The following is a 13,398-nucleotide window of genomic DNA, read 5'->3' on the forward strand; positions in this document are numbered from 1 at the left end:
GAGATAGGAGGACATATTTTTGAGTCTCCATCATGCTCTTTAACTTATATAGCCTAAATAGCCAACTGAACCAATGGAGTGATGCATTGTTGGGAGTGTGACCTTCTCTCTACTCCTCCCAGGCCACTGAGTCAATGATGGAGCAGTTTGTACAGCTGTACAGAGTCTGGGCTTTCTCAGAAATGCCTGGGGGCTGATCATAGCACAGTTCCCCAGAGAAACTTGTCTGCCCTTGGAATGTTCTGGGGCCATACCCACTGCAGAGGTGAGCACCGCTCTCCCCCTCCCCGCTTGTTCCTCTGAATTGCTCAACCACCGAGATTGTAGCTTGCACCTTCAGCCTGGGGCTAGAGCTCACCTGTATGAATTTTCCCTCTTTGATCTTTCCCAGGGGAACCAGTTTTCTCACTGGGAGAGGATGGGTCAGCAAGCAATTTTATTGAGCTCACACTGGAACAATTGGATAAAATGCTGGACTGGTGCAGAGCATGCAAACCATGAAACACTCTCCAAGATTACCTCATACAATTTCTGGTTTCTGTGTTAGCTTTAAAAAATAGCCTTAAGTCTATAGAGGCAAAAAAAAAAAAAAAAAAGTAGATTAGTGGTTGCCTAGACTTGGAGGGAAAGGGGAGGGACTGAGGGAGGGGTGGGTAGGAAATGACTGCTAATGGGTCCAGGGTTTTCTCTCTGGAATGATGAAAATGTTCTAAAGTTTATTGTGGTGATGGTTGCGCAACTCTGTGAATATACTAAAAATGATTGAATAGGTGAATTGTGTAAGCTAGACAAGAGTGTAGACATAATTGCCTCACCCTTACCCTCCCTCATCTCTCTCTACTTAGCCTTGAAGGACCAATTCAGAGCCACCCCCTACAAATATTCTTAATTACTCACTTGGTTCCTCTACCTCTTACTATGTCAGTTGTATGTAGTGATGTGTTAATATATGTTTAATAACCAGCTCTCCAGGAAAAAGGAAAAGGAAAAGCCCTAGTTCATAACATTTTCCGATTTCTGTGATGGAAATACGCCCACCATGACCAATGTCAAACTACCAACGCAATGGCTGAACCCAGAGCTGGGCAGTGCCCAGCAGGGCAACATTAGGTAGAATTTCCACCTAAAGATATAAATAGCCTCAAGAGCATAGTAAAACATTATAAAATAACTAGAGGCCCGGTGCATGAAATTTGTGCATGGAGGGGGGTCCCCTCAGCCCAGTCTGCACCCTCTCCAATCTGGGACCCCTTGGGGGATGTCCGACTGCTGGTTTAGATTGGGCCTAAACCAGCAGTCGGACATCCCTCTCACAATCCTGGACTGCTGGCTCCTAATCGCTCACCTGCCTGCCTGCCTGCCTGGTCGCCCCTAACTTCCCCCCCTGCTGGCCTGGTTGCTCCCAAATGCCCCCCATGCTGGCCTGGTTGCCCCCAACTGTCCCCCCACCTTCCTGGTCGCCCCATGCAGCCTGCTGTTCAGTCGTTTGGTCGTCCCTCACTAACATCCCTGCTGGCCTGGTCGTAGGCAGCCATCTTGTGAGGGCATGAGGGTCAATTTGCATGTTACCTCTTTATTATATATGATTAGGAAATGATGAGTTTGAAGTATGTGTCACCTTTGTCTATAATTTATTTTATTGTAAGTTTATATTATTTAATTTTTAATAATGGCTGTCCTTAACCACCAGCTCACAAAATCCCTGAAAATTTCACCATAAGCTCCTACAAGCTTGTGTGAGCCAGCTCCGGCACCCCGCCCATCTCACCCTGAGCATGCCTGCCCTGTGTCTGAAGAGACATCATTTCTTAGAAGGCAGCCGGGACACCCTTCAAGGACAGGGACAGTGCCCTTTGTTGATCACTGAATCATCGCGCGGCCCAGTGGCCAGCAGGCGCTCGGTGCGCCCAGCACAAGCTTGTTGACTGAGAGCAAGGGGCCACCCTTGTAACCAAGGCAGCTGATCAAGAGCGCTTGGCGCACAATAGGCTCCTGGAAACATTGGCTGCTTCCACCGGGGAGAAGAACGGAATAAGAGAAAATGTAATGCAAACAGGGCATTAGCTTACTCACCTTTAGAAGCTAAGTAAAAGGCAAAGATGCCTCTTCTGCGCTGGGCACAGGGCTAGCTCTCTTTGCATTGGGGGTGCAACGTTAGAGGAGTATGAAGAGTGGAGGAATGGAACCCGCTTGAAGCAGGAAATCGGTTTAGAACAGTGGTCGGCAAACTCATTAGTCAACAGAGCGGCAAACCGTGGCTCACGAGCCACATGTGGCTCACGAGCCGCAGTTTGCCGACCACTGGTTTAGAAGAATCGAGGCAAACAAACGAGTCTACCTTCCCGCCTGCCAAATTAAGAAGGGAGGTGATACGGTGTGGGGTCAGTGTTTCCAAATTCTTTTTAACACACGCCCTTCGCTGATAAGCATAAGAATCTCCCTTCTTTTTCAGAGATGCCAATACATCCTTCTCTGAAGGTTTAACCATTGCTTCAGGATGAGACTCATTCTTATTCCGTAGTTCTGGGTCTCCCCACCAGCCCAAAGGATATCCAGTTTCATTTATGAAAACAGACATTTTTGGTCGGTTGAGCTGGGTTTTTTTTTTCCAATGACCTCCCCCTGCCGTCACCTCCCAGGCTGAGAGTCAGGCTGTGAAAGACAGAGCTGCAGGTCTGCAGCTGCCATTGGACTTGCTGGACCGACCGCCTCCGGCTGACGGCTGCCCCTCTCTGAGCCCCGGCTTCCTCAGCTTTAACCCTCTCGTCTTTGACAGAAAATTAGATCGTTGCGAAGTTTCCTCTCAGCTTTAACAATCTGTGAGCCCAAGTTCATTTCTCACCCTGACCTAGATTTGAATGATCATGTACTTAAAATATCACAAAGTTTGAAAGTGATCAGTTATCTCCTCCACTTGGAAATGTCATCGCCGGCAGTGCCTTGGTGGGTGCTGGGGCTATTTTGGTGCCTGGGTGTTCAGAAAAGAAGGAAGAGAAGGTGGAGAGATTACCAAGTCAGTCACCTCCTCACGACTCCTGGGGCCAAGTTGATGCTTGTCTTGAGTGCCGCACCCGAGTAGCGATGAGCTGTGGAGGTGTGTTAGAATACCGACAAAAATAGCTGCCACTTTCTTTACTGAGTGCCTATAGGAGCCTTGGGCTTGGCATGATTTCCCTCGGATTTTCACAACCAGCTCTCGGGGTGTTCAGTCTGAGCCCCGTGTTAAAAGTGAGAGTGAAGTAACTTGCCCAGGCTTCCATAGCTTGATGGAGCCCGGATTCAAACTCAAATCTGCAGCCAGCGCCCATCTTCTGCCTCAATGTCAGCGGTTCTCAAGCAGGGTTCCCGGGCCATCAGCATCAGCAGCCCCTGGGAGCTTCTAAGTCAGTGATGGGCAACCTTTTGAGCTTGGTGTGTCAAACTTCGCCAAAAAACTGAGCATAACTCGGGTAGTGTGTCACTTTGAGGAAAAAACATTATTTCGCGATATTTATAGTTTAAATAACATAAATGTATAATTGTTATATATAATTGTATTTAATAAACCAAAAACTAAATATTTAACTTACCTGCTTAGTGACTTCTTTGTTCATCCGTCAGTTGGTTTCTTTTGTTGGTCTTGATATTATTTAGCTTGTGTGGGGTGCCGTGAACTAAGATAAGTGAGGGGGAGGGGGAATTCTTTAACTAACCTGCCTATTAGTGACTTTTTTGTTGCTGAATTTCATTGGCTAAATCTTCAATTGAAGGTTGGTATTTTGTACACTTCAGGCCCAAGCAAGCGCTACTAACTTCATCTGTTAATCTGTTTCTTTTGTTGGTTTTGATATTATTTAACGCTGAGAATAAGGCCTCACAAAAGTATGTAGAGGGAAAAATTGTGAGTAAAGCCATTGCTATATTTTTCAGGGTGCTAAAAGTGTCTGGTAGTCGGTTCCAGGCACTCCAAATTTCCTGTTCGTAGTGGCACTCCTCTTGATTCTCCAAGTGGCACCTTTCCAGATTCTCAAGCTTTGACCTCTCGACAAACACCTGAGCCCAGATACTGTCTTGAAATTCTGCAAGTTGCATCTCCAAATCATCAATTTGCATCCATTGGAAACCATTTAATTCCAAACTACTGTAGACTACTACATCGGGATACTTAATTATTTTCATGGTCTGTTCTAGACTTCTAAATTGACTAAATCTATCACTAAACTGCTCAAGTAACGAGTCTAAAACATGCTGGTACTTCATATGCAAGAGTTCCATTTCATTTTCTACAGCTGCACTGGCCTTCTCAAAATACTTTGTTACTCGAGGAAAATACTTATAAGTTTTAGTTTTTACATCTCGCTTGAAAATTTTAACTTTACTTTCAAAAGCTTTTATGTATCCAAACATAACGTCAATAATTTTGCCAAAACCTTGTAACTTTAAGTTCAGTTCATTAATATGAACAGAGAGATCTGTAAAAAACATCAGGGTGTTGACCCACTTATCATCATTAAGCTGAGGAAAGTTTCCCAGATCCTTATCGTCAAGAAATACCTTAATTTCTTCAATGCACTCCACAAAGCACTCAAGAACTTTGCCTCGGCTCAGCCATCTTACATTATTGTACATCAGCAGTCCACTGTAGGTGGAATCAACCTCCAGTAAAAGTGCCGAAAATTCTCGCTTGTGAAGGGGCGAGCAGCTATGAAATTAACTATTTTTGTAACAACTGACATTAAGTCGTTTAAGTCGGTGAATCCTGCCTTGGCACATAAAGCCTCCTGATGGATAATACAATGAAAAGGCACAATCGGATGTCCAATAGCTTCTGTAAACAATTTGACAAATCCGACTTTTCCCCCCACCATATTTGGTGCCCCATCTGTCATCACTAACACAACTTTAGAGATATCAATGCTTAGATCACGAAATGTTTGTATAACAACCTTACATATTTCACTTCCTGATTTACTTGTTGACACTGATACTAACTTTATCAACTCTTCTCTCATTGTGAGACCATCAGAATATCGACCAATAATGGCCAACTGAGCATGTGATGTGACATCAGTAGTTTCATCAAGAGAGATCGAAAAATATTTACACTTCCTTATGTCTCTCTTTAATTGATGTTGTACGTTTGTGTTCAGTCTCATTATTCGGTATTTTATGATATTTCTACTGAGTGGTAACTCAGATATTCTCTTAATAATTGCATCTTTATTCTGCATATCGTGAAATAGAACTGGTGCACATCTTAGGAGAGTTTCTTTAATAAATTCTCCCTCACTGAGCGCTTTTCCATGCTGAGCTATAGAGTGAGCAATGCTCAACTTGCAGATGTTAAATTTGTAGAGCCTTTCATAAATTTAAGGATGGGATTAGATTGGCTCTTATAAAGGTGTAGCTGCCTGGAAATGTATTCCTTCCTTTCATCCTCACTTTTTCCCAAGAGCTGGGAATGATTAGTTTCAAAATGTCTATTTATATTCCACGTTCTGCTTACTACCGTTTCAGTACATAGAACGCAAAATGATCTGCCATTTTTTCTATAAAGCCATACATCTCGGTCCATGTCTCTTGAAAGGGTCGGCCACTGCTACTACCACTTCCTTTACTTAACCTTAGCTTTTTATTTTTTGGGTTCTCCATCAGGGTGGCAGTGACAGAAGATAGAATTATAGATAGCTTGTTAGGCCTGCAAGCAATTAGGGGTTAACTAGCCTAACTAACCACAAAATGGTGCATAGAACTGTCTTTTAGGAAAGGGCAGGGTTAATAAGCAGAAATAGGGATTAATAAGGATGCACAACAGTAATAGTGGTGAAATGGAGTCTGCACTATGGAGCAAGATGGTGTTCCTTATGTGAATTAAAATGGCTGCCGCTATTTCTAATGGCGGGAAACGGCACCCATAGCACGCCACAAACCCTCACCTCTCCCAGCCTCCCCCTCACTTATCTCAGTAATGATGGATTAGAAATCCATGACACCCCAGAACAGTAGATAATGGTTGCTGTGGTTAACTGTTATTTGGTTACTGGTAATGGCAGGGCCCCCAGAGATGCGTCCCCCGCTGCATTCTGCTGCTCCCTGCTCTGCCAGCTGAAGTGAGGGCAAAGATCCCAGCTTAACCAGAAGTCCCAGAACTAGACACTCTGTGCCGGACTTCTGTTGTTTTGGCCTACAGACCTCAGGCACAGAGTGTCTAATAGGGGAGGATGAAACATTTGCGACTAGAGTCTTGGAGTTAGACTCTAACTCCAAGACTCTAGTCGCAAATGTTTCATCCTCAGGAGCAGCAAATGTTTCATCCTCGGCATGCGGCCACCTCAGCGGCCGCGTGTCTTCAGAAATGGCTACGCGTGTCAGTGCTGACACGCGTGTCATAGGTTCTCCATCACTGTTCTAAGTATACCTTCTTGTCCCCCCCCCCCCAACTTGGCCTACTGAATCAGAGCCCAGCAAACCCTGGGTGGGGGGATTCTGATGCCCGTTCACCAATGAGAACCCCTCTGTGGTGTTAGGCGGCCTCGCGGCCGTAGCTTGGTTAGCAGTCACACTACAGAGATCCTCAGAAAGCCAGCATTCCCGATGTCCTCACAATGGTGTGACATTTCCACCAGGATGTTAAAAACTGTCCCCTCCTCGCTAGGGGGCAGGTGATCTCCGAACACTTTAGGGATGTCCCAACGCCACACAAATCATGGAGGTGGCTGATGGAAGCGTTCTTGAATCAAGTGAAAATCACCCACAACCGGTGGCTTTTCTGATTTGACTTTCTGGCTCCAATGAAGTGTCAGTGCTGGAGACCTCAGGCTTCTTGCTTACTCTTATTAAGGTTCCCTGGGAGAGGAAGGATGGATCCCTGGAGGCTGTGTGGGGTGGATGGAAATTTCCTTCTGTTTCATATCTAGTAGAGAACTTGCCTCATTTTAAGATGAGCAGATGAGGCCGGCTGGCGTGGCTCAGTGGTTGAGCATCCACCTATGAACCAGGAGGTCACAGTTTGATTCCCGGTCAGAGCACATGCCCAGGGTGCAGTCTCAATCTCCGGTGTGGGGCGGGCAGGAGGCAGCCAACCCATGATTCTCTCTCATCATTGATGTTTCTATCTCTCTCTCCCTCTCCCTTCCTCTCTGAACTCAATAAAAATATATTTGGGGGGGGGGGGGCGGATTAAGATGAGCAGATCATAATGTCTGGAACTTTGCATCTTGATTCCTACCTGGAATCATTGCTCGTATCCGCTGCCTCCTCTCTAAGAATAGGGACAGGAGCCAAAAAGGCAGGTGTCATTGGGAGCGGGAGGCAGGCAGGACTTGCAGAGGAGCTGGGGCACCGCTGCTGGGCTGTGGAGGATCAGCGGACTTTGGTTCCAGCTTGGTGGGATCCTGGGGAGCTCACAGGCGCATGCACAGAGGGCTCCATGGGCTCGGGTGAAGGCCAGGAGATTTGTGCGTCTGCCCCAGGAGATGAGAGGCTGCTGTGGCTCCCCAGTTCCTGATCTTGAAGGTGCCCCGATGAAGCAAACCTTGGGGCCCGCTCCTGCAGGCTGCCTGGGCAAGCCGCTGCCAGTCCCCGAGGCTTCATCCACGCTGTCCCCAGTGCAGACCAAGTGGCCGGAGAATGTTCACACCACACAGACCGGCTTCGTTTCACATTCCTGGCCTCCGACTGCAAAGGGGCTGTCGACACTGTTCACAGTCCTCCCTCTTCTCCCTCTAGCTCGCTTTGCTCCCCCACAAGGATTGTGCTTTCCCCTCCCCTCCTCCCCGCTCTCCATCCCAGCCCTGCTGCTTACCGAGCCGCACGCCGGGCTGGTAAAATAGAAGCCAACAGATGGGAACTCCCTCCTCTCGCCACCACCAAATGTACACACCTTCCTACACCTACTCCTGCAACAGGCCTCTCTTTCTTCTCTTACACTGGGCCGAGTGTCTCCACGCCTTTCAGAGGCGAATCCCTCAACTTGTGGTCTGGATCTTATTCCTTCTTGCTTGTCCCAGAATATCATACCTACTGTCAGTCTAGTCTCTCTCCCTCTCCCCGCATCCCATCAGCCAAGTTTTACTCTGTCCTGGATCATCATTGGCACCAACCTATAGGCCTGCTGTTTCTCATTTTATATATACATGTGTGTGTGTGTGTGTGTGTGTGTGTGTGTATTTAAAGCTTTCATATATGTATATACTAGTATACATGTATATGTAAGTATATATGCATAGTTACATATATAGAAAACATATATATATAATAATAGAAGCATAATATGCTAATTAGACCAGACGTCCTTCCAGACGACCTTCCAGATGAAGCCGGGGCTGCGAGGGAAGCCTGGGTCCCAGGTGCCGGAGGGAAGCCGGTGCCAGCAGCTGGGGAAGTAAGGCCTACTCTTGCATAAATTTCGTGCATCGGGCCTCTAGTGTGTGTGTGTGTGTGTGTGTGTGTGTGTGTGTGTATGTATGAGTTTTCAAAACAACAACTAATACCACCCTTGGCCCTGCCTCCCACCTCCCACCTCCCACCTCATTTTTGGCTTTCTCCCCCCCCCCCCCCCACCTCTCATTCTCCCCCTCCCTGTTCAATCTAATGTCTGCCCCGCCCTCTGCAGAGCAGTAGTGCTCAACCCAGAGCACTTGTGTGCCCCTGGCAACATCTGGAAACATTTTTGGTTGTCACGGCTCAGGGGAGGGGTGCTATGGCGTGTAGCAGGTGGAGGCCAGGCTGCAGCTGGACAGAAGGACACGCAGGACAGGGAATTATCCGGCCACAAGTTGTGCAGCAGTGGAGAAAGCCCGACACAGAGCCTGCTCTTGGCAGGGGTACCGGGAACTTCCGCGAGGCTGAGTCTGAGCCACTGTCCTCCCTGCTCCGCACACGCAGCCGCGCTCTCGGATCCTGGGGCACCTCTCGGTCTTGGTTTCCCACCGAACCTTGGGCCGTTCCTTGGCACGGTCCTCCTCTCCCTGCCTCAGCCCTGGGCTGCCTTCTCATAGTTCTCTTTCCGCCCTCCTCCCTGTTGGCCACCCAGTGGCCTCATGTCCTTCCCAGGCCGGCTCTGGAGCCAGCCAGTGGTGGGAGCCCTAGCTCTCAGCTTCACGGCCGTGTCTGTAGCAACAATTCTTCTCAGTTCATTCTCCAGCAAAATGGGGATAATAACAGCCCTTACTGTGCAGAGGAAATCCCAATAAATCTCATGGGATAGCGTTCAATTCATTCAGCCGTCATTATTGTCATTTATTACTAGTGACCTAAAAGTAGCATATCTTTTCACTTTTCACCGGGGAGCTCCAGAATGGACATCGAGGACTCACCAGATCAATATAGGTGTAAAGTTCAGTCTAATTTAAACACACACACACACACACACATACACACACACGCGCACACACGCATGCACACACACATGCACGCACTGCCTGAACATGAGCCAGGGGCCAGGCACTACACCCCACGCTTCGGGAGGTGCAAGGCGGAATTCCTGCCCCAGCGAGCTTATCCGCAGTGAGGACACAGGAGAGAAACACAGAGGAATAAAATGGACCATGGACCAGGCCCTGCCTCAGGCTCCAGAACCAGGCCATGAACAAACAGATACCAGGCCCTGCTCTCATGAAGCTTCGAATCCAGCTCAACACCTGGGGAGAAATAAGCTAAACGTGGTCCATCGGAGGGTGAGAAGTGCCATGAAAAACTGAAGCAGGCCAGGCGGGGCCAGGAGGGAGGGAGGGAGGGAGGGAGGGGAGGGGAGGACAGGGAACAGGCCAGCGAGGTGAGCAAGCAAGTGCAGGTTCTGACCCTGTCTTGATGTGAAATTTTGTTACCTTGCTCACCACGGATTTCTTTTTGCATTAATTTCTATTTTTAAAAGCAAGTTCTTATCCTGGTGGCTGAGTTATTTGGTTCCCCCTTACATTCTGGGCTGGTTTCAGCGCCGGAAGCAGAGTCTGTGTGAAGTGTGGTCGCGGTCACCGCAGGAGGACCTTGGGTGCCTGGCTAAGTCTGCAGGCTTCACTCTGTGGTCTGTGGAAAGGCCACTGAAGGGCCTTGAGCACGGAGATGATGTCACCAACATACCGTCTGGGCACAGTTGGTCTGGAAGCCTGTGGAGAACGAGGGGAAGAGACCGGAGCATCAGGACCAGTTGGGAAATTGATTGGGAGGATCCAGGCCCCGGGGGCTGGAATAGCAGGCCGTGGAGGCAAAGCTGGCGCCCCTGCCCCACACCTCTCCTGTGTCTGGTCGGCCTCTGAACCATCCCAGAAGTCAGCATTTCCCAAACAACCGAGCAGTTGCCATGAATGCCAGCCTTTTGCCTCTTTCTGTTTTAGATCGGTTGCTTTGTGTAAAACAGGAAGTGCCACCGTGACAATGGCATTGTTTGTGGCTGAGAAATGTGCTTTTGAAAACTCTGAAAACCACTGGCCCCTCGTGCAGAGCGAGGCTGTGCTTATGGAGTCTCCCCGTGGGTGGGCCCCACCCCACAGCCATGGTCTCCCTCTGCCCGACCAGCATGGATGGACTGGGAGCTGCTCTGTTCCGGAGACCGCGGACCAGGCTGCCCAGCCTTCAGGAATTCCCAGCTGTGTGGGGCCCCAGCACCGTGGAGGGAGAGGCTGGCCCAGTGCCCGCCAGGCCCTGTGAAGCGGGGAGACTGACAGGGAGGTCACAGGAAACCCTCCCCCGCCCCAGGCTTCATTCTTAGATAAAGGCTCCAATCCCAGGTAGTGGCTCCGGGCTGGGAGAATTCAGAGGAAAGGTAATTTCCTGAGACTGAGTAGGACAGGAATGTGCAGTGGGCACCACGCTGGAGTGGGGGAAAGGGGTGCCGGCAGCCGCTTCAATGGGAACTTCTGTTCCATTGAATCCAGATTTCTGGTTCTAATTCCCCCGGGTGGCCTTTCTCAACAGACTTCTCTAGTCGTTTTTTTAAAAGGACATTTCCTACTGAGCCATGAAGACATTCTTTTTGAGAGCAGTCTTTCGGATCAGAGCCTGGTTTGAAGCCTGGCTGGCATTCTAACTGTGGAACCTTATGCGGGTTGCTTAACCTCTCTGGGCCTTATCTCCTAGAGTTCCCATGAGGATGAAGTGCAGTTATGTGTATGAAGGACCCAGCAACAGTCAGATCCCTGCTCTGCCACTTGATATCTTTATGGCCAACGGCAAGACACTTACCCAACTCCTCAGAGCTTCAGTTTTCTTATCTTTTTAAAAATATATATTTTTTAATTGATTTCAGAGAGAGAGAGAGAGAGAGAGAGAGAGAGAGAGAGAGAGAGAAACATCAATGATGATGAGAGAGAATCATTGATCGGCTGCCTCCTGCATGCCCCACACTGGGGATCGAGCCTGCAACCTGGGCATGTGCCCTGACCAGGAATCGAACCATGACCTCCTGGTTCACATAGGTTGAAGCTCAATCACTGAGCCACGCCGTCTGGGCCAGTTTTCTTATCTTTGATATGGAATTATAGTGTCTGCTCCAGAGCACAGCTTTCAGGGTCAAATGAGACAACCCCTAAAATAGATAAACCATGAACATGGCATGTAGTAAAAACTCAGTAAACGGTTACAGTTACGAATATGGTTGGAAATGGTAGCTGTTATTAACATGGGAGCAAGTTTAATTTTCAGGTCTCAAGGGAAATATTTCAGAACACCCTTTCCATCTCCTCTGGCTCCCTCTGATTCATGCAGTCAACAAGAATTGATTGAGCACCTACTATGCTGATTGAACTCCTACTATGTGCTGGTGACTTTGTTAGGCACAGGAGACACGGCCGTCAACAAAACAGGTGTGTTTCCTGCTGTAGAGCAGCTTGATGTTTAGTGGGAGAGTCAGACAACCTAATAATTTTATGAATTTAGAATTCCATAAAGTAATGAGTGCTTTAAAGGACAAAATTTGGGAGCTCAGAGAACTTGTAACAGGAAGTGCTGGTTTGGTCTGGGGCGGGGTGGGGGCAGGGGTGGGGGAGAGGTCAGGTAGCTGTCTGGAAGAAATAAAGCTTAGAGATCTGAAGATAGGGAAATGACTAAGCCTGCCCCTATATCCCTCCCTGGGCCTGTAGGGGCTCTGAGGCCTGTTTGTCTTTATGCCTTGGCTCCCCTGGACTCTGGGGGTCTCATCCCCGGGGGATGAGGTTCAGGTTGTAATATTCAACGACCCCCCCTCCCTCCTTTCCCTGAGAGAGGCCAGGCAGACAGGAGATGAGAAGTGCCAATGCACTTGGCCGAGACAGTGGTATGACCCTGCGGAGGGGGAGATCCCGCTGGAGGCCCAGCCTGGACAGGAGACAGCTGGAAACCAGAGCCCAAGCCCTTCCAGCTACCTTTGCGGATGCAGCTGACAGGAACCTGCATTTTTCCTGCCCGAAAGTAAACTTGCTGCCGAGTATTGGCCGATGGCTGATGGTTTCTCCTTGAGGTGTCAGGTAGGGCCTGGACACGCCCGCACCGTGGAGCTGAGACAAGAAACAGACTTTGCTCTCTCTCCCGCAGTTTGCAGAAACCTGATTGCAACTAGAGGACAAATCAACTTTTGAGGACTGTTCCCTCAGCCCCACCATTATCAGAGGTGACCAAATCTGGACATTTCGTATCTAAATCAGGCACCTCTTTGGAAAAAAAACATCCTGAATTCTTATTTCTGTCCCCCACTGAGTCCCTTCAATTGCCTTTCCTTTTCTTAACTTTTAAACAGCCACAATTACCTGGCATACAATAGTTACCTGGGTTTAATTTTTAATTTTCGAGGGGGCCTCATTCTAGCTGAGCAGTTGCAAACAATAGCTTCTAAATTCTCCGGACACAAGCAATTGCTTCTTTCCCCAAACACGCTCTGATGCTCTCTGACTGTTTCTCCCTTAGCTGTTTTCCCTGGATCTCAGCCACTGAAGAAACCAACTGTAAACGTTTGGCATTCCTGGTACCTCTGGCCATCCACACAACTTCACCTTCTGGGGCTCTGCATTTCAGCGTCGCGCCTCGAGAAACCAGGAAGGAAAGGCCAGGCGTCTTCCAGGCCCCGGAGCTCTGCTTCTTTACAAACAGTCATTCCCCGAAGGTGCAGGTTAGGGTGTTGCCACAGGTTTCTATAAAGTGGGGTGTGTTTTTTTTTTTCATGGTAAAACATGCATGCCATGAAAATTAACCATTTTAATCATTTTTAAGTGTGCAATTCAGTAGCATTAGATACATTCCTGATGTTATACAACCTTCACCACGATCCATTTGCAGAGCTTTTCATTACCCCAAACAGAAGTTTATTTATTTATTTTTTTAAATGTATTTTTATTGACTTCAGAGAGGAAGGGAGAGGGAGAAAGTGATAGAAACATCAATGATGAGAATCATTGATTGGCTGCCTTCTGCACACCCTCTACTGGAGATCGAGCCCGCAACCCAGGCATG

This window comes from Cnephaeus nilssonii (genome assembly GCF_951640355.1).
Source record: "Cnephaeus nilssonii genome assembly, chromosome: 4".
NCBI lineage: Eukaryota > Metazoa > Chordata > Mammalia > Chiroptera > Vespertilionidae > Cnephaeus > Cnephaeus nilssonii.